Below are 19,812 nucleotides of genomic sequence, written 5' to 3' on the forward strand. Positions count from 1 at the left end.
TTTTTTTGCCAGTGACAGTCTGCTTTTGATGTTCTTCTTGCTCCAACATGAAAGGTGGCTACACTGAGCCACAGCGCCAGAGATCGCGCTAGAGAGTATTGTTCCGCCGCCTCCACTGGCAGTGATTATTGAGAACTCGTAATAGTCAGTGCTTGGGGAGAGCTCGTGGTAGTCAGTGCTTGTTAAGAACTCGTAGCAGAGAGTGTTTGTTGAGATGTGCTAGTAGGGAGTGCTTCCTGAGATGTGATACTGAAAAGTTCTTGTTGAGATGTGATAGTAGCGAGTCAGTGTGGAGAGATTGTAATGTCTAGAGTGCTTTTCATCAATATAAATTAAGGTAACAAACTACTTTTCTTTTCTTTCTCATTATTTCAATGTCCTGAATAATGCGTCATTACAGGTTCAGTCAACCAAGCATCTGGCGTGTGTTCTTGTATTAGAGTGTAATTCTGGTTTTTTTGCGCAATTATAGTATTTCTAATTTTCTTTTATCACGTCAGTATAATTGGTATTTAAAAATTCTTGTCTTGTTGAAGAAGAACCGTGCCAGATGTGCGTTGAGTCATACTTCCACATACAGAACAGTTACACTTGTGCTTTGGTTTCGTAAGTTTTATAGTTGCTGGGGACTTAATTAATTAATTGTGTTAATGAAAATTTCCATTTCATTCTTTGTTGTTGTTCTATGCAGTCAGATTGCGCAATAATACTAGTCAGGGCCAACCGTTTACGAGACTTCGTAATCGGACAGACAGCTACAAAAAATTAAAATTATTTGCATTTTATTTTAATTAAGCCCCCATGCACGTGGCGACCGCTGTTTCGGATCGTCCCTTGGAATCTTCTGATTGTAAAAATAGTAGACAGTAGTATTGTTGTAGTAATTTGTAGTTTAGTAATTGTAGTCTATTTTGCATGTGTAGATTTGGTAATTGTCATTCTTCTAATGGTATTTTTTTTTGCAAAATTTCATTTCTGTTGTCTTGTCTACGGGTTTGACAATTAGTGCAATTATTTCAATTGTTCGATTAATCGTGTTTGAGGGAAACATTTCGTGTGAATGGTATTGTTGGAGATAAAGTGTCATTGTGTGTAATTTTCATATAGTGACGAGTTTTGTATGTTTTGTAAATGATTACACGATCGATGAAAAAGGCAAAAATGATGGATAGTGAGAATGACGAAATTGTTAACATGGCGAACTCGCCAACAGAGGAAAACAGTATCATGAATAATGAAGTGGAAAACAATTTAATAAGTCGGGAAAATAGTCCGGAACCAATTCAAAATTTGTCTCAATCAGAAAATTCACAGAATACGAGATTAACGATAGAAGATTCTGAAATAGTATCGAACACAGATAGCTTTACAGCCATGACGAAAGAAGTTGGTTTCGCGGGAAACGTTAGGGGCGAAAAGAATTTCGAACCGGCTATTATGGAGCAGTTGATGGGTGCAATATTAAATTTGGGATCTGAATTAAAAACAGTGACAACACGGTTAGACTTACAAAGGGGAACAATGGAAACACGGTTAGACTCACTGGGATCACAAATGGGAACAATGGAAACACGGTTAGACTCACAAATAGGAACAATCAAAACCGAGATGGGAACTTTGGGATCTGAATTAAAAACTGATATGGGAACACTGGAAACACAGTTAGATTCACGAATAGGGACATGTTTCAAAAACATGAAAGATGAATTAAAGAAAGAAATCAGAGAAGAAGTACAACCGATTTTGAATTCTCACAATAATAGATTAATTGCAGTAGAGATTAGACAAAGGGAACAAGATAGAGAACAGGAAGAAAGAGATCGCATGATAGTACAAAAATTTACAACGTGCACATGATAAGGAAAAAATATTTGAGAGAATCGAGGAATCCGTACCAAATGACAGAATAAATAATCTAACACAACAATATGAACAGTTAACTACCAAATGTGTCAATACTGAAACCCGAGTCGCGACACTTACGGAAGACGTAAGTAAACAGAAAGAAAAAATAGGTGACTTATCGGAAAGACTTGAGGAGATTTCAGATAAATTGACAAGTCTTAGTTTAAATGGGGATAGAGATTCAGATGATACAGCTCCATTACCATTTGCAGAAACCGAAGAGTACCAGAACATAAGTAAGCATGTTGAAAATCAGGGAAAATTTAATGAACGCGTGAAAAGGGAATTTGAGGCATTAAAAAAGCAAGTCAAACAAATTGAAGGCGAAATCGTAGGAAAAGACGGCAAAAGAAATTTAGAATCACAGATACCAGAGGGGTTTGAAGAAAATAATTTGTTTCATTTACGGGATGCAACAAGAGAGCGCCAGGCGCGCGAACTTGACAATAATCGACATTGGGACTGGGACAGACGCGGTAGGTCTTTGTCGCCACGAGGCGAAAACTTTGACTATAAACACTTTTTGACTGTCCGGAAATTTCAGATCTTTCGTAATTCTAAGAATGACATACATCCATGTTCATGGCTTGATCAATTTACGTACGCACTTCCGCCAAATTTGCCACTAAGTCACAAACTGAAATTTATGTGCAGCTATTAACGTACTCAGGGGATTCACTACACTAAGTGAATATGTGCCGTAGCGATCACAGGGCCACGAGCTGTAGTGGTGCTATTTCCCTTTTAGTTTTCTGCACCGCTGGCTACTCTTTCACTATTCTTTGCATCTATAAAAAACAGTTCTTCTACTATCCATCTATCTAGACAGTAGGTAAAGAATAACCAGATTTGACTGTTTTACCCAAAAGTGACTTTGGAAATTACCGTTTGACTATATTTTCTGCAGCATTTATTCGTAGTTTAAATGAAATTTTACCTGTTTTTCTTCGTGACAATATTACTTCATATGTTGACGAAATTCTTATTGCTAAACGTTCTTGGAGTGAGCACAACAAAATTTTGGATTACTTATTACGTATTTTTGCAAGAGTTGGCATTACAGTGAACTTGGAAAAATCTGAATTTGGTCGTTCTCAGGTGAAATTTCTCGGTCACATTATTTCTACAGAAGGTATTCTTCCTGATCCAGAGAAGCTAGACGCAATTCGTAACTATGCTGTTCCTCCCACAAAACGTGATGTTCGCAGTTTCCTTGGTGTTTGTAATTTTCTTAGACGCTTTGTTAGATTGGACGATTTGGCCACACCTCGTTTACACATTTCAGTTATGCACACTTTGGTCCCAGAAAATGCTTTCATAAATTACGAGAAAATTGCTACTTCAGTAATATGGAAAAACGTATTCGATCTGTTCTTGCCAAATGCAAATTATGTCAAAAGGCTAAGCCGCCAACTGTTTCTCACAGAGCACCGTTGTTTCCTATCATTCCAGCGAAATTAAAGGACATGGCTGCAGTCGATTTGTTCGGTCCAGTGGTTCGTTCTACTAATGGTTTTGCGTACATTTTCGTAGCAGTGGAATTGACATCAAAATACGTGTGTTTTACACCTTTACGCAAGGCAACAGCTCCTTCAGTATCTAACGCTTTCATCAAACATTTTCTTAAAGAAGTGGGTCATGTTGATAAGGTTATATCAGATAATGGATCACAGTTTCGCTCTAAAATTTGGCTTCGTACTCTACGGCGTCGTAAGATTAAACCAATTTTCATTTCACTTTTTCACCCTCAATCTAATGCTTCAGAGAGATGGATGAAGGAAATCAATAAATTGTGCCGACTTTATTGTCATCAGAATCACAGAACGTGGGATCAGTATCTTCATATTTTTCAAAACATTCTGAATGAACTTCCTAATGACTCAACTTCTTTACCGCCTCTATTGATATTAAAAAATAAAGTACCATCAAATCGCATTTCTGAAATCGTTCCTTTTCCGCCTTCACGGAAACTGCGGCATTCTGAAGTTGTGAACCTGGCTCTGCAAAATATTGGATCTGCGGCTGCTAGAAGAGACAAATCAGCTAAACGTCCTGGTCGTTTAAAAATTTTGTCAGTTGGTCAAAAGGTATTAATTAAGTCTCACCGTTTGTCTCATAAAGGAAAAGGCTTATGTCGCAAATTTTTTCTGCTTTATAACGGTCCATATAGAATTCGCAAAATTATTCATGATAACACTGTTGAAGTAGAAACTCTTAAATCTCGGTGCTCTAAAGGAATACATCATATATCAAACGTTAAAATTTTTGTGGAATGACATACTTTAGAGAAACTAACAGCTACATGTAAACATGCAGAGAATACAAGGATACCATGCTGTGTTCTGGCGGCGGCGCGTACTCAAAGCAACAGTGAAGTCTGCGCGCCGCACAAGGCAGTCGTTGGCCGCAAACAATCACTCCCTACGTCACGCGCCTACAGCTGATCGAGCGCTCAGTGCGAATGCACTGACAGACGTAAACAAATACACAGTCTAATTTCTCCGACTAAATTCTGTATAAAGCTATGGTGACTTTATAAATTATGTTATTAACGTTCAGTATTTTTCAGGATACGGTTGTATAAAATATTTAAGACCTTCAGGTAAATTCTGTGCGTGTCCGACGTTAAGACGACTTGCTATGGAGAAAATTTCAGGAAGAATGTAATTTCGAAAAAAAAAGTAATAAATTAAAAAAGGTAACTGTTAATTGAGTTTATTTTTCAGGTAACATATTTCCACTTAGGTACGTACTTTAGACGTAATTTGCTGCTTGCGATTACGTGATTCATACTGTGTGCTAAATTTCATGTTCTATGAATTTACTTGTGAAGCGACGTGCTTACGCACATTAACTGATTTTGACGATGATTGATTAATGAACAGGCTTGTTATTTGTATATATTATGCATCGCTTGGCTGCTATGCTTTTTACTGATGTCATATTTTTTTTTATTATGTGCCTGCTGTGCTTATTTATTTAAATTGTAATTGACAACTGATTAATTGTGCTGACTGTGGTTATGTATGTAAGATATACTTTGTGATTTATCTGCTTGCGCCTTCATATTTACTTATTAAGGTTACGTATGAACATTTATTTGCTTATGCTGATATGATGCTAATGACTTGTTTATTACGTAAGATATATGTTTGCTGCTGTGCGTATGGATTGCATATTTACACATTTCTGTTTTGTTGTCATAACTACTCTTCAATTTAGAATATAGCAATGCTGATGTACAGTGTACAAACATGGAGATTAGGTTACACTATGGTATTAATTATAGATTGTTCGCTTGACGGAGACTCGTTATAGGGATTGTGCTGCATCCACTTGTTGACATTTACTCGCTATTGCATGTTTTGCTTACGCTCAGTGCCTTATATATTTAAGATAAGAAACTGAACTGCTATAATGCTACGAACGACATTAGTACAAGAAACTTCTTAGAAGTCACATGAGATGGAGGTTTTATGGAAGCTGTATAAATTTATGCTAATAGGAAGGAAGCTAACGACATGACATACCAACACTAGGTTAGATCATTGACAGTTATTACACTGCATTTTTCGTGAGTAATTGAAATAGGAAGTGACACTTGACACAAGAAATACTCCACATGTTTGCTTCTGTTTGCCATAATTTTTGAAGTGGTGTACACACTGTGAAATATTATGATCATTAACACTTCGTAATCGTACTTACTTACTGAAAGTTATTCAAACTAAAGGCTGTTAGAGGTCATGTATGCATTTCTTTTATTTAATGATGGACAAGGAACCAAAATGTATCTTATAATTTATAATGAGTAGAAAATTTGGGTCAGATGGATTACACAGAGGTTGTGTGTGGACACTGTGTCTTCGGATTGTATGGGATGCTGAATTGAAGTTTGCACTAGGATTTTGTCTATACTTGTTCGAGGAGACTGACTAGAGGAAAGAGTTGTTATGGAAGTGAAATGATATTGGTGCTGAAGTTTATATATACCGACGTATTGAAGAGGTATGATTGAGGTATTGAGATTATGTGAAGTTGATGATTATTGGAGTTTTCGTGGACAAGAGGTAAGGTAAATGATATTGATGATCGACGTATTGAAGAGATATTATTGAAGTATTGAGATTATGTGATGGTGATGATTATTGGAGTTTTGGTGGATAAGAGGTGAAGTAAGTGAGGAGCATATTTTTTTTTTTTCGTTGGTCTATATGGAACAAGGAGGATAAAGATGGCAGACTAGAACACTAAAGTAGCAGGAAGATTGTCTACACACACACTTTGTTAAATCACTAAGCAGTATATACTTTTTTTTGGAGAGAGGAAGTAATTGCATATCTTGGCTCACTGACAGTTGTTCAGCAACAGTACATTTGATCTGGCTTGGCAAACATTGGTCTTGACGTGATGACTATGACGTTGACTTAACTATTATTGACTGTTATACATTGCTGCCACTACTACTTGATACACATGATGAACATCAAATTTTGACAGAATTACATTTACACAGTTAACACTATTCAACTACACAGGAGCACTAAATGTGGATGAAAGATGAGTGAGTGTGTTTTGTGTGTTTTCCTTCTATAATCCCAGAGAAGGGATCCCAACCTATCTCCTAAATATTATTTTACTTGCTTGTTGTGGCTTGCACTGACACCCATAAATATTATAGGTTTACTGGTATTTGTGTATTGTAATAGTTAATAGGACAATTATCTGATATCATTTGTGTGTTTGTTATGATTTGTATGTTTAGTGTAAAAGCATTGTATGTGTATTCAAACTATTGTTCATGCCTGAACTGTCTGATTAGTGATGGTGCTGCACTTTTCAACATGATGTGTGACATTTAGTCATGTTTAATTTCTGCTGATGAACTGTGTGATTAGTGATAGGGAATATTATGGACTGTTATTTGCACTTTTTCTACATGATTGGTGCCACCTGGACATGTTTAATTTCTGCTGATGAACTGTGTGATTAGTAATAGGGAATTTTATGGACTGTTATTTGCACTTTTTCTACATGATTGGTGCCACTAGAACATGTTTGATTTCTGCTGATGAACAGTGTGATTAGTGAAAGTGAATATTATGGACTGCGGTCAGCACCTGTTCAACATTGCTGGGTGCCACTGATGGACTGCTTCTACCGAAATGATGTCACTTGTTGGTGTCTGCACCTGCTCAACATTGCTGGGTGCCACTGATGGACTGCTTCTACTGAAATGGTGTTACTTGTTGGTGTCTGCACCTGCTCAACATTGCTGGGTGCCACTGATGGACTGCTTCTACTGAAAAGATGTCACCTGTTGGTGTCTGCACCTGCTCAACATTACTGGGTGCCACTGATGGACTGCTTCTACCGAAATGATGTCACTTGTTGGTGTCGGCACCTGCTCAACATTGTTGGGTGCCACTGATGGACTGCTTCTACTGAAAAGATGTCACCTGTTGCTGTGTGCACCTGCTCAACATTGCTGGTGCCACTAATGGAACTGTTTATACTGAAATGGTGTTACTTGTTGGTGTCTGCACCTATTCAACATTACTGGGTGCCACTGATGGACTGTTTCTACTGAAAAAAATGTCACTTGTTGGTATTTGCGCCTGTTGACCATTGCTGGGTGCTACTGCTGGAACTGTCAACTACTTGTTTCTTGGGCTATGGAGAGCGTTTATGTCAATATTTGTATAAACTGATTTTTTGTGTATTACTGTTTGTGAAAAGTTATGAGACTCTTACCTGCACATATTCGTCATTGCTGACGCTATTGATTGAACTGTTTAACCACATAATACTTGTGTAAACTGTTATGTAAAGTCACATGTATGAAAGAATTTGTATTGCTTACTGTATTTTATATATTAGGTTATTGAAAGGTCAGTGCAAAGCCAAAATTTTATCTAGTTATATGATATTTACGCATTAATATTATCTTTTATTTTTGTCTGTATTTTTTTTGACGAATTTGGTGGTATTTTCACCACCAATGCTGGCAAAAATACCATCAAATTCTAGCCGTGGAGGAAGGGCATATGAAAGGTGGCTACACTGAGCCACAGCGCCAGAGATCGCGCTAGAGAGTATTGTTCCGCCGCCTCCACTGGCAGTGATTATTGAGAACTCGTAGTAGTCAGTGCTTGGGAGAGCTCATGGTAGTCAGTGCTTGTTAAGAACTCGTAGCAATGAGTGTTTGTTGAGATGTGCTAGTAGGGAGTGCTTGCTGAGATGTGATACTGAAAAGTTCTTGTTGAGATGTGATAGTAGCGAGTCGGTGTGGAGAGATTGTAATGTCTAGAGTGCTTTTCATCAATATAAATTAAGGTAACAAACTACTTTTCTTTCCTTTCTCATTATTTCAATGTCCTGAATAATGCGTCATTACAAGTTCAGTCAACAAAGCATCTGGCGTGTGTTCTTGTATTAGAGTGTAATTCTGGTTTTTTTTTTGCGCAATTATAGTATTTCTAATTTTCTTTTATCACGTCAGTATAATTGGTATTTAAAAATTCTTGTCTTGTTGAAGAAGAACCGTGCCAGATGTGCGTTGAGTCATACTTCCACATACAGAACAGTTACACTTGTGCTTTGGTTTCGTAGGTTTTATAGTTGCTGGGGACTTAATTAATTAATTGTGTTAATGAAAATTTCCATTTCATTCTTTGTTGTTGTTCTATGCAGTCAGATTGCGCAATAATACTAGTCAGGGCCAACCGTTTACGAGACTTCGTAACCGGACAGACAGCTATAAAAAATTAAAATTATTTGCATTTTATTTTAATTAAGCCCCCATGCAAACAGTCATTCGTTATTTTGCTACCTAGGTGGCAGAATTCCTTAACGCCATCTACTTCGTGACCATCAATCCTGATGTTAAGTTTCTCGCTGCTGTTATTTCCGCTACTTCTCTTTAATTTCGTCTATACTCCGGACGCCGGCCGAAGTGGCCGTGCGGTTCTAGGCGCTGCAGTCTGGAACCGCGAGACCGCTACGGTCGCAGGTTCGAATCCTGCCTCGGGCATGGATGTGTGTGATGTCCTTAGGTTAGTTAGGTTTAACTAGTTCTAAGTTCTTGGGGACTAATGACCTCAGAAGTTGAGTCCCATAGTGCTCAGAGCCATTTCAACCATATACTCCAGACGTACATTCTCAGAAAATTCTTTCTCAAATTAATTCCTAGTTTTGACACTGGTAGACTTCTCTTGATCAGGAATGCCTTTTTTGCCAGTGACAGTCTGCTTTTAATGTTCTTCTTGCTCCAACAGTCATTCGTTATTTTGCTACCTAGGTAGCAGAATTCCTTAACGCCATCTACTTCGTGACCATCAATCCTGATGTTAAGTTTCTCGCTGCTGTTATTTCCGCTACTTCTCATTAATTTCGTCTTTCTTCGATCTACTCTCAACCCACATTTTGTATTCGTTAGACTGTTCATTCCATTCAGCATATCATGTAATTCTTCTTCACACAGCAATGTCATCAACACATCGTATCATAGATATCCTTTCACATTCAATTTTAATTCCAGTCCTGAACCTTTATTTGATTTCCATCATTGCTTTTGAAACGTTCCCTTAGAAAAATTATAAATTACTGTGCTGGTAAACTTCTACATTATTTGATACAGAGTCAGCTGAGTAAAATTGAACGTACTCACACATTTCTCTCTTTACTTATTCTGATCATCAATAAACTGACACACAATATTTTTAGCGCAATGCAGTCTGACTTACAATAATCTCCACAAAAGAATGGCACTGACTAACAATAACATACACCCTTCATGAATCACTTACCTCACAAAAATCTTCGTTACTCTAACTACTGCAATACAGCGAGCGCCGATACTGCCAGCTAAATAAAAGATTCTAACTACTGAAGGCACTAACTACTGATAGGCATAGTTAGCAAACGAAAGATTTTGATAGAGAACAAACAATGTGTTTACCTTAATAATCTTCAAATGTCATCACCACTGCTGGCGGCTCACCTCCAACTGCTCAACGCTACGTGCTGTTCACACCCAACTGCCCAACACTACAATAGCGAATATTTCAACAATGCCAACCAGCCACAGACTGCACACAGCACTGCCAGTGATTTCCATACAGAGCGCTACGTGGTGTTACCAAAATAAAAACCTAAACAGCCTACTTACACTTTTTCGATATACGGATTGAACAGTAGGGCCGAAAGACTACATCCCTGTCTGACACCCTTTCTCATCCGAACACTACGTTCTTGCTCATCCACTCTTACATTTGTCTATTACCCTTCTCTCCCTATTGCTTACCCCTATTTTTCTCATAATATCGGACATGTTGCAGCATTTTACATTGTCGAACGCATTTTCCGAGTCGAGAAATCCTATGAACGTGCCTTGATTTTTCTTTAGTATTGCTTCCAATATCAACCGCAACGGCAGAATTGCCTCTTTAGTGTCTTTACTTCTCCTAAAGCCAAACTGATCGTCATCTAACACATCCTCAATTTTCTTTTCCATTCTTCCGAATATTATTCTTGTCAGCAACTTGGATGCGTGAGTTGTTAAGATGATTGTGCGATAATTCTCGCACTTGTCAGCTCTTGCAGTCTTCGAAACTGTGTGGATGATATTTTTCCGCAAGTCAGACGGCACGTAGCCAGACTCGTACATTCTACACACCAACGTGAATAGTCGTTTTGTTGCCACTTCCCCCAATGATTTTGGAATTTCTGATGGAATGTTATCTATCCCTTCTGCCTTATTTGATACCAAGTGTTCCATAGCTCCCTTAAATTCTGATTCTAATCCTGGATGCCCCATCTCTTCTAAATCGACTCCTGTTTCTTCTTCTATCACATCACACAAATCTCGATCTACAGCTTCTATTATACACTTATCAGACAAAGCATCAAGACCAGCTGCGTAATAGCGCGACGTTCCTCCATTTTCTATGCGATACGGCAGCGATTCCGCATAGCACGGGCTCGAAAATTTCTGTGTAGGTACGCGGAAGTCACCCAACTCGAGTAAATTGCGGGCAGGTGATTTATGGGCATCCGATAGCGTCTGAGATGTACTGCAGTGGGCTCAGATCAGGTGAATTTGGCAGAGGGCACCAACCTTACCTCACTGTCTCGCTCTTGAAACCTGTGTAGAGCTAGCCACGGTGCCACAGTGCTGACTGTTAACTGAGGTAGAAGCACACGGAATTCGTAGGTCTCCAGGTATGTGAGTGGCTCGAAGACTTATTAGGTAACAGAACCCAGTAGGTTGTCATCGATGGCCACTGTTCATCACAGACAGGGATATCGTCAGGAGTGTCCCAGGAAACTGTGATATGACCGCTGTTATTTTCTGTACGCATGAACGATCTGCCAGGCAGGATAAGCAGCAGTCTGCGACTGTTTGCTGATGATGGTGTGGTGTTTGGAATGGCGTCGTCATTGAGTGGCTGTACGAGGATAAAAGATGACTTAATAAATTTTCTAGTTGGTGTGATGAATGGCAACTTGCTCTAAATGTAGAAAAATGTAAGGTAATGCGGATGAGTAGGAAAAACAAACCCATAATGTTCAAAAAATGGTTCAAATGGCTCTGAGCACTATGGGACTTAACATCTGAGGTCATCAGTCCCCTAGACTTAGAACTACTTAAACCTAACCAACCTAAGGACATCATACACATCCATGCCCGAGACAGGATTCAAACCTGCGACCGTAGCAGCAGCCATAATGTTCGAATAGAGTATCAGTAGTGTGTTGCTTGAGACAGTCACGTCGATTAAATATCTAGGCGTAACGTTTGCAAAACAGTATGAAATGGAATGAGCATGTAAGGATTGTAGTCAGGAAGGCGAATGGTCGATTTCTGTTTATTCTGAGAATTTTAGGAATGTGTGGCTCATCTGTGGGGAGACTGCATGTAGGGCACTAGTACGACCCATTGTTGAGTACTGTTCGAGTGTTTGGGATCCGCACCAGGTCGGATTAAAGGAAGACATCGAAATAATACGGAAGCAGCCTGCTAGATTTATTTTCGGTAGGTTTGAATAACACGCTAGTATTACGGAGATGCTTCGGGTACTCAAATGGGAATCCCTGGATGGTTCAAAAATGGTTCAAATGGCCCGGAGCACTATGCGTCTTAACTTCTGAGGTGATCAGTCGCCTAGAACGTAGAACTAATTAAACCTAACTAACCTAAGGACATCACACACAGCCATGGCCGAGGCAGGATTCGAACCTGCGACCGTAGCGGTCGCTCGGTTCCAGACTGTTGCGCCTAGAACCGCTCGGCCACTCCGGCCGGCTCCTTGGAGGGACGGCGACGTTCTTTTCGAGGAGCACTACTGAGAAAATATAGAGGGCCGGTATTTGACGCTGACTGCAGAACGATCCTACCACTGTCAAATGACCATTTCGTGTGAAGACCATGGAGATAACATTGGAGACATTAGCGCTCGTACGTAGGCATATAGGCAGTGGTTTTTCGCCCGCTCTGTTTGCGAGTAGAACAAGAAAAGAACATGGTTCAGGATACTTTCCGCCACGCACCACACACCGGATTGTGGAGTATTGTATGTCGACGTAAATTCCAGCACTGTGACATGGACAGTTACTCTGCTGAAAGATGCCAACGCCATCGCGGTCGACTAGAAATCTGAAGTGAAGCAGGGGGCCCGCACTATTGAAGAGTAGGTCAAAGCTGGCGTGGTGCCTTTGACTAGTACCACAGATGACATGGAAGCCCAGGTGAATGTCTCTCACAGCATAATATTGCCCCCACCGGCCTGCACCCTTGGCGCGTTACATGTTGCGATCAGCCGTTCGTCTGAATGGCACGGTGTCCTGTACACTTCAAAAATGGCTCTGAGCACTATGGGACTCAACTGCTGAGGTCATTAGTCCCCTAGAACTTAGAACTAGTTAAACCTAAATAACCTAAGGACATCACAAACATCCATGCCCGAGGCAGGATTCGAACCTGCGACCGTAGCGGTCTCGCGATTCCAGACTGCAGCGCCTTTAACCGCACGGCCACTTCGGCCAGCGTCCTGTACACTTCATCCAGTGAAATTTTTGCCCAGGTGAGATCGTGGATATGTCCAAAATTCCACCCAGTTTTTAACGCAACTTGCTTGGCTCGCAGAGGAGCCGAGGTATTTGACATGGTGTCCTGATTAAGAGGACTGGAGATACACGAACAATCTAAAATTTTTACAATAGGAAGTTCTTACAATTTTTTTTTGTTTTCCTCCAGATGGAATCACAAAATTTTTATATATGACTGGGTCTCGAGAAACTACAACAGGAAACATAATCATCATCAGCTTTCTTTCAAGGATTGGGCTGTCGCCTGTTGCGAACTCGCAGACATAGTCATATCCTTTATTTGAATGTGCAGAGTTTGTTCCTTCGAAAGAACATTGGGGCATAAAGTACAAAAAGAGAAACCCATGAAATTCTATAAATCTATGGCGGTTCCTGTGTTATGGTATGGATGCGAAAGCTGCGTTACCAAAAATTTAAAAAAAAAAAGAAAGAAAACGAGAAAATAAAATTTAAACAGTCGGGATGAGATTCCAAAGAAGGGCTGCACAAGACGAAACAGGATTAGAAATGAAGACATTAGAACAGAACTAAATATTTTCAACATGAGTGAATGAGTGAAAAACTTCAAAAACATCGCGAAGATTGCAGACAACACCTCAAGAGAATGGCAGTCACAGAATTACCCACAAAAGCCTGAGTTAAAAGATGAAAGGGAAAAGAGATTTTGGAAGACCTCGAAAACAGTGGGAATCATTTTTATGTAAACTGAAGGGGGATGACTCTTGTCTGCTGCAGCGGGACATTAAGCGGAAACAGCGTCGACGAGCGAAAAATTTATACAGGGCCAGGATTCGAACCCGAGATCTCTTACTTACCAGGCAGGTGCGGTAGCTCCGTGTCCCGGATGGCGCAGTGGTTACCGCACCTGCCTGGTAGGCAAGAGATCTCGGGTTCGAATCCTGGCTCTGTATAAATTTTTCACTCGTCGACGCTGTTTCCGCTTAATGTCCCGCTGCAGCAGACAAGAGTCATCCCCCTTCAGTTTACATAAAAAATGATTCCCATTGTTTTCGAGGTCTTCCAAAATCTCTTTTCCCTTTCATCTTTTAACTCAGGCTTTTGTGGGTAATTCTGTGACTGGAATTCTCTTGAGGTGTTGTCTCCAATCTTCACGATGTTTTTGAATTTTTTTCACTCATTCATTCACGTTGAAAATATTTAATTCTGTTCTAATGTCTTCATTTCTAATCCTGTTTCGTCTTGTGCAGCCCTTCGTTTGCCTCAGGAATCTCATCCCGTCTGTTTGAATTCTGTTTTCTCGTTTTTTTCTGTTTTTTTAATTTTTGGTAACTCAGCTTTGCATCCATACCAGAACACAGGAACCGCCATAGGTTTATAGAATTTCATGGGTTTCTCTTTTTGTACTTTATGGCCCAATTTTCTGCTAACGGTGCCACAGACAACATGGAATTTGTGTATCCTGTTCTCAATATCACTTAGAGCACAGCCTAAATAAGAGATTTGAGAAACTTGTTGTAAAACTGAATTATCTCTAACAAGTTTTGATATAGCCGGATATATTCCTTGGACTGTCATTATTTTGTGTTTTTTAGTAGTTGCCGTTGGTGGGGAGGCTTGCGTGCCTCAGCGATACAGATGGCCGTACCATAGGTGCAACCACAACGGATGGGTATCTGCTGAGAGGTCAGACAAACGTGTGGTTCCTGAAGAGGGGCAGCAGCCTTTTCAGTAGTTGCAGGGGCAACAGTCTGGATGATTGACTGATCTGGCCTTGTAACGCTAACCAAAACGACCTTGCTGTGCTGGTACTGCGAACGGCTGAAAGCAAGGGGAAGCTACAGCCGTAATTTTTCCCGAGGGTATCCAGCTTTATTGTATGCATGGAGAGCTGCATCTGGACTGAAGACCACAACAAAAACAACAGTAGAAATTTTAAAGTGGGAAAAAATGGGAAACACAAAAATGAAGTTACAGCCTCAGGTTTTTAAAATAGCTTCTGTTTTACCTCACAAGACATTTATACTTTAAAATAAATATGAAATAAAATACGGTCCATACTCATGGATCAACGTATGGTACGTGTATTGTATGAGATAGACTGTCGTTCTAACTAAAGAGCTGAGATTACGCACATATATAGGTGACATAAGGGGTACATATCTTCTTTCGGCTCAAATGGCTCTGAGCAGTATGGGACTTAACATCTGAGGTCATGAGCCCCCTAGATCTTAGAACTACTTAAACCTAACTAACCTGAGGACATCACACACATCCATGCCCGATTCAGGATTCGAACCTGTGACCGTAGCGGTCGCGCGGTTCCAGACTGAAGCGCCTAGAACCGCTCGGCCACACCGGTCGGCAAACCGATTGTCTTTCTAGTTATAATTCTGATATTATCAGTATTACCAAATGTAAGTTAAATGAATATTATAAAATTATACGTTAAGTAATATCTGCTTTCAAAGGAGAGAGTGTGTATCATCAAACAACTTATGTAATAGCAAAAAACTTGTTACTGTGACAATTCATTACAGGATTTTTGATATTAGGGCAGAATATGCATCATAAAAGTAGGATAATTAGGATTTAAACGTTGCAACAACTAGAACCAGTGCAATATGAGTATATTGGGGAATGTTATGTCGATTTTTGGTGGCGTTCTTCTCCGAGCAGTAGGATGTTTACGTTGCTGGCTGTTTTCATGACTAGCTGACTCTTCTCGGGCAGGTGAACAGAGCACTTCTGCCGGCATACGGAGCGTTTCCGCTGGATGGAGGCCCTTGGGGTGCGCAAGCAGTGCCCTACGACACTGGGGCGACACGGCAGGTCTGCTAGCTGTGATACCGGCAGCATAGCACTCTGGTCTTCCATTACAAGGCGCCAGAGAAATCTCTGCAGTCTGCGCTCTGTATCGGAACTGACGTAGAAGAGCTAGCAGCTGAGATTTATGTGCAACGCCGAAATAAAAAGAGAATGTAGGAAAAGAATTGGTTCTGAGTACATTCCTTCATTACTGATTCTGACACGAATTGGTTATTTTGCACGCTGTACAATGTTTTAAGAAATAACTGTGATAAATTTTTTATGTACGTGAGAATGGCGCTACGTTCATTCGACGAGCTATTGGAGGTCTGCCAAGATGAACTGAAGAAATTGAACACTGTTTTTAGGAAAGCCTTCTAGCCCGAAGAAGAGATTTTTGTAACATTAAGCTAACAGTAAATATTCCAGAATTCGAATCGAGAACAGCTGCCAACATGAGTAACGTAGAAGTAAACACCCTCGGAGTAGTGAAGCAACTTAAATCACTTAATAAAAGCAAGCCTTCTGGTCCAGACTGTATACCAATTAGGTTATTAGGTTCCTTTCGGAGTATGCTAATGCATTATCTCCATACTTAACAATCATATACAACCGTTCGCTCGACGAAAGATCCGTACCCAAAGACAGGAAAGTTGCACAGGTCACGCCAGTATTCAAGAAAGGTAGTAGGTGTAGTCCACTAAATTACAGGCCCATATCGTTAAGGTCGATATGCAGCAGAATTTTGGCGCATATATTGTGTTCGAAGATTATGAATTACCTCGAAGAAAACGGTCTATTGAAACACAGTGAACATGGGTTTAAAAAACATCGTTCCTGTGAAACACAACTAGCTCTTTATTCACATGAAATGTTGAGTACTGTTGACCAGGGATTTCAGATCGATTCCGTATTTCTGGATTTCCGGAAGACTTTTGACACTGTACCAGACAAGCGACTCGTAGTGAAATTGCGTACTTTTGGAATATCGTCTCAGTTATGTGACTGGATTTGTGATTTCCTGTCAGAGGTCACAGTTCGTGGTAATTGACGGGAAGTCATCGAGTAGAACAGAAGTGATTTCTGGCGTTTCCCAAGGTAGTGTTGTAGGCCCTTTGCTATTCCTTATCTATATAAACGATTTGGGAGACAATCTGAGCAGCCGTCTTCGGTTGTTTGCAGATGACGCTGTCGTTTATCGACTAATAAAGTCACCAGAAGATCAAAACAAACTGCAAAACGATTTAGACAAGCTATCTGAATGATGCGAAAAGTGACAGTTAGGCCTAAATAACGAAAAGTGTGACGTCATCCCTATGAGTGCCAAAAGCAACTCGTTAAACTTCGGATACACGATAAATCAGTCCTAAAAGCCGTAAATTCAACTAAATATCTAGGTATTACAATTACGAACAACTTAAATTGGAAGGAACACATAGTAAAGGTTGTTGGGAAGGCTAACCAAAGACTGCGTTTTATTGGCAGGACACTTACCTGTTAGAAAATGTGACAGATCTACGAAGGAGACTGTCTACACTACGCTTGTCCATCCTCTTTTAGGATACTGCTGCGCGGTGTGGGATCCTTACCAGATAGGACTGATGAAGTACATCGAAAATGTTCAAAGAAAGGCAGCACGTTTTGTATTATCGTGAAATATCGAAGAGAGTGTCACATATATGATACAGGATTTGGGCTGGACATCATTAAAAGAAAGGCGTTTTTCGTTGGGACGGAATCTTCTCACGAAATTCCAATCACCAACTTTCTCCTCCGAATGCGAAAATATTTTGTTGACACCGACCTACATAGGGAGGAACGATTACTACTATAAATTAAGGGAAATCAGAGCTCGTACGGAAAGATATAGGTTTTCATTCTTTCCGCGTTCTATACGAGATTGGAATAATAGAGAATTGTGAAGGTGGTTCGATGAACCCTCTGCCAGGCACTTAAATGTGATATGCAGAGTATAGATGTAGGTGAATCAGTAGCTGGTTATTTGTTGTCTGCAGTGATTTTTACAATTTCAATTACAACTGTAACTTACACAGAAGTAATTGTTTACTCTTCGCACCAAAAGGACTTCATAACAAACTAAAATTCCACACTAAAAATATTTGAGACTAAAAGTGAAAGACGTGCCTCAGTTGTTGACACGCCTTATCTCTTAGCATTTCGAGTGATGTATCGGACCCCTTAGCGACTCTCGCTTCAGCAGGAGACATGGCTGCATTATTTCGGTGTGGGAGCACGTTTTGAGGAAAACTTCCATATCGCGGTTAGTAATGTGCTTTGCCTATGTTGTGAAATTGTTGTGAGTGGAGAGGAACAACAAGGCCAGATTGTGATGAAATCGAGGAGTGATATTTCCACATGCTCCAAATGGCTGTTGTCCTGAAAGGGAGTCGTTATTAGTAGTCTGAATGTGTCGTAGACGTGGAGGGGCGTATTCTTCGAAGTGGACATCATTTATGACGCTCATGAATCTAATTTCCGTAGTCATTTCCATCTCTTTGGGAATAATTTGAAATGGATTTGTCAGAGCCAATAAAAACATTTTGTCTCTGTCCTCTTCTGCTTGCCACTGGTGTAAATCCCTTTGGTGTACACTTGCATTACCCACCCTATTAGTCAACAGCTTATCATCATCTTTTTTCTGCCTTTTCTTTAAATTTTTAGTAGTGCAGGCACTAGATATTCGGCTGCTTTTTCATCTTCGTGCGTCCCTTCAATTTGTTCTTGTTTTCCCTCACGCCAGCAATTGTCTGGAGAAACGACACCTGACTGAAACAAATATATTCGCTCCTACATATCGATGCACCTCATCCTGACTTTACAGAGTTCCTGCAGTGTAGTTCGAGAACAAAAGATCCTCTGAGATTCTACCCTTCTACAATGAACAATGAAAGCATTGGGTAATAAGGGACAGGAACACGATCCATGCTTGGATTCAGAGACAGATTTGCAGAGTGTGATGATCCCCTTAAGTTGCAAAATACACGGCAATGGAGCAAAATAAAATAAAATATTCTAACATCCAGATCTTTTTGTTTTGCGAAGTCAGTTGTTTACTCAGAAAATTTCCAGAATTGGTTCCCAACACGTTTATTTCAGTTTTATGATTCAATAGTACCGAGATGAAGTGTTTCAAATTTCTGGGCTCATTTGAATTTCGCGGATAAAAGATTCAGTGCCAAAACTATCGGTAGCGCGCACTTGGAATTCGAACAAAACTCCGTATGGGTGAGTGGCAGATATCGTGTAGCCCCCCTGCTGGTGTCCTGGCGGAGGAGTGACCATAAGCCACTCTGAGGTCGCTGCAGGACTGTCAGACATATTGGCAGAACCTCTTGGTGGAAGCTCTGCCGGCGGAACTGCCACACTCGCGGATGTACCAGGTGCGTGAGGGTCCATTGAAACCCGTGTGTTGTGTCTGGCATCTCTGCAAGCAGACCCGCCGCACTGGCAGGAATACTAGATGAAAAATTCACATCTTTTTGCATGGGCGCGCCGGCCTGAGTGGCCGAGCGGTTGTAGGCGCTACAGTCTGGAACCGCGCGACCGCTACGGTCGCAGGATCGAATCCTGCCTCAGGCATGGATGTGTGTGATGCCTTTAGGTTACTTAGGTTTCTACATCTACATCTACATCTACATCTACATGATTACTCTGCAATTCACATTTAAGTGCTTGGCAGAGGGTATATCGAACCACAATCATACTATCTCTCTACCATTCCACTCCCGAACAGCGCGTGGGAAAAACGAACACTTAAACCTTTCTGTTCGAGCTCTGATTTCTCTTATTTTATTTTGATGATCATTCCTACCTATGTAGATTGGGCTCAACAAAATACGAGGGGCGTTCAGAAAGTAAGCTCCGATCGGTCGCGAAATGGAAACGACTATGAAAATCCGATAAAGCTTTGCACAGATGTGTTGGGTAGTGTCTCTAGTATAACCCCAGTTAGCATCACGTCGCTCTTCTCATTTCTGAGCTCGCAGTGAGTGCGTAAAGATGTCTAGAAAA

The sequence above is a fragment of the Schistocerca nitens genome, chromosome 7, assembly GCF_023898315.1.
Source record: "Schistocerca nitens isolate TAMUIC-IGC-003100 chromosome 7, iqSchNite1.1, whole genome shotgun sequence".
Lineage (NCBI taxonomy): Eukaryota > Metazoa > Arthropoda > Insecta > Orthoptera > Acrididae > Schistocerca > Schistocerca nitens.